The following is a 2,876-nucleotide window of genomic DNA, read 5'->3' on the forward strand; positions in this document are numbered from 1 at the left end:
CTTCCCACCTGAAACTAAAACAAAGCACAAAACCTCAGGGCTTCTTCAGCCATTTCAGGACACTCACACACATGGCTGGAGGCAATAACCACTAAAAACTCCAGAAACTCCCTTTGAGGACAATAGTGCCAGCATCACCTCTTTCTGCCATGTTGTCAACTTTACTCACATCTCTTGAAAATGAGAGTTCAGTCAGAGCCCAGCAAGTCAAAACCTGGTCTGCCCTATTAAGGCTCTTTACAATCTGGTGAAAGATAGGGTTGCTGGTGCCATGAAGGGGTGGCATGTGTGTTAAGCTTGGCAAGCCTAACAGCACAGATACACCTAACAGCTTGAGGAGCCCTGTGACAGCCAAGGAATAGCACATGATGCTGAAGGTCCCAAATCCCCACATATCAGAAGTAACCCCACACACAGGAAGAAACTTACAGTCTTTTCACTCTGGGGGTAGAAATACTGTGACTTACATGCCACAGGAGCACACACTGCTGGGAGAGCAGGCCATGCATTTTGGGGACTCAGAAAAGGACCACTTAAGAAAGCAGTTTTTAAAACTGTCACTATAGTCCAGGATTTCATATTGGACTGGGGATCAGATCAACTCAGATAGAAGAAATCTGTTCCCAAGGACAGAAGAATTTCACTAGGTGCATTCACCTCTGGGCTGCAGGCCAGCTCACACAGCAGGAACACAACTGTAATAGGAGGAATGGCCCACTGAGCTCCTATAGGTGACTGCAAGAGGACTTAAGGCAGCTTAAAGGAACCTTCTCTAAAGACCTTTGGCAAAAGCTCCACAGAATTCAGCTGGGACCCAGCAGGAAGGAATGGGGCACAGGTGGATGGAAGGGAAAACAAGGACACGGGTCAACCACAACCCCTTGTTGTGATTCTGCAATAGATGCGTCTTCGGTAAGGCAAGGAACATCAACCTCTCAATTTGCTACCCAAAAATTACAAGTAGCTGAAGCCTGCTGCGAGCATCATGCAGAGATGCAGGAAGCCATGCTGCTGTGCTGGCAAGCAGAAGGCTGCAGCAGCAGGCACCTGCTCACTGCAAAGGATGTGCAAGCTGTGCAGGAGGCTTGGCCTGAACGGCTATGAAGATTAAGTAACTTGAACATCTTCAGAGATTGTCTCCATTTTCTTCACTCATGTCTCCCTGTCAGTGCCTAAGAAAACAAAAATACCCTTCCCAGTCCTCTACCCATTTCTTTCTCATTTTTAAGTACAGATGGGATCTTGTAACTTTAATGCTACCACATTCCGGGGCAAGGTGAATAAGCTCGGTGTTCCCTGAATGTCATGCTAGGCAGCATTTCATTCTGACCAGTTTGTTTATCAACTCACTTCACAGCCATGTCCACAAACAGATTATAGATAGGAGAAGCAAACAGTATGCAGGCCTCAAATACTTTTTACTTATCCATGCTCTTAACTCTATTTACACCTCAGTAGCTAACAAAATACTTAAGAAACATTATGGTCCTGTGCCAAAACACAGTAAGGTACAGTCTCTGTTCCGTGATGTTTTGTCATCTAAACAGGAATGCTGCCTCTATTCCACAGAATCATCGAAAGGCAATGTGATTTGACAAAGGCCACACAAGTTCTTGGCTGTGACCAAGCCAAGAACTGAATCAAAATCTGCTGCTTTCAGGTGTAAAGATCTCAACCTGAGTCCACCATTTACACCTCTTAGCACAACAGCTTCTCAGCGCACCAGGTATGTGAGACAACCTAGCTGACCACAGGTACTGTTTTTCAAAATCCAGAGCACAAGAAGCAAATAAAGATCATAAGTCACCTTTCTCCACACCATCAAATTGATAACTTGACCACAGTGCTTTCATTGGGATTAGATTATACCTCAGATTTATTTCCAAGACAAATTTTGTATTTTATTTTTGCAGTTTGCAAGCTACTCTGAACTGTACTGTGATCATTTTTGTCTGTCCTCCATAACAAGTTCATGTAACATTCCATAACACTGATGCTGATTTATGTTCAGAGAGAGAAAAAAAACACAGAGGTTAAAGAGCAACAAGGACACAGCTTTCTTTCTAGACCTGTGCTTTAACCTCAGAAGCCAGAAAGTCTCATTTGAATAGGCAAGGAATGACAAGGCTTTTCTTTTTAATAAAGCCCCTTGCTGACAAGCCACGATTTTGTTTTCAAGTAAAAGGGATGAGGAAAAAAACATTAAAAAGCATTCTTGCTGTTGAAAGATTCACTTGCAATGCTAAAACACAACTAACCTAGAGCAGCAATGAAAAACGTGCTAAGAAGCTATTTTCCCTGAGATCTTCGGTTGTCACTCACTCTGATCCTCATATAAATTTTAGCAGGTGGCCTTTCCTTTCATAGCCATAATTATTGCCCTGCTTGAATCTAACACAGCTTCTCTATCATTATTTAACCATTTCAGCAGTTAAGACCAAGCAGAGTTCAATTAAGGTCGCAGGGCACGGTCTCATTCCCCGGCCTACCTTTTCCAGAGATACCGGACCACCCTGTTACCTGCCCACGCTGCTCCCCACGTCCGGACTCCTCTTGCCTCCCCTCACACCAAACACCATTCGGTAATTTGCTCAGCCTTAGAAACGTGCCTGAGAAAGCAAAGGGCAGAAGTGAAACGCAGCACAACCTTCGCACCCCATAAAGCGCTCTCATCCCAAGCTGAAAACACGCCGGGCCTCGTGATTAAATGCTCTGTGTTTTTACACGGGCTTGTTTCTGCAACCGCTCTGAGAGACCGCTCCTCGTTTTACAGAAGGGAACGCTAAGGCCGAGCAGCAGCAGGCCGTAGTAAGCGACCTATATACTACACACCAATCAGCCCCCGGGGCACAGGCCGGCTCCAAACAGAGATGCGG

Source organism: Tetrao urogallus (assembly GCF_951394365.1).
Source record: "Tetrao urogallus genome assembly, chromosome: 5".
Classification (NCBI taxonomy): Eukaryota; Metazoa; Chordata; class Aves; order Galliformes; family Phasianidae; genus Tetrao; species Tetrao urogallus.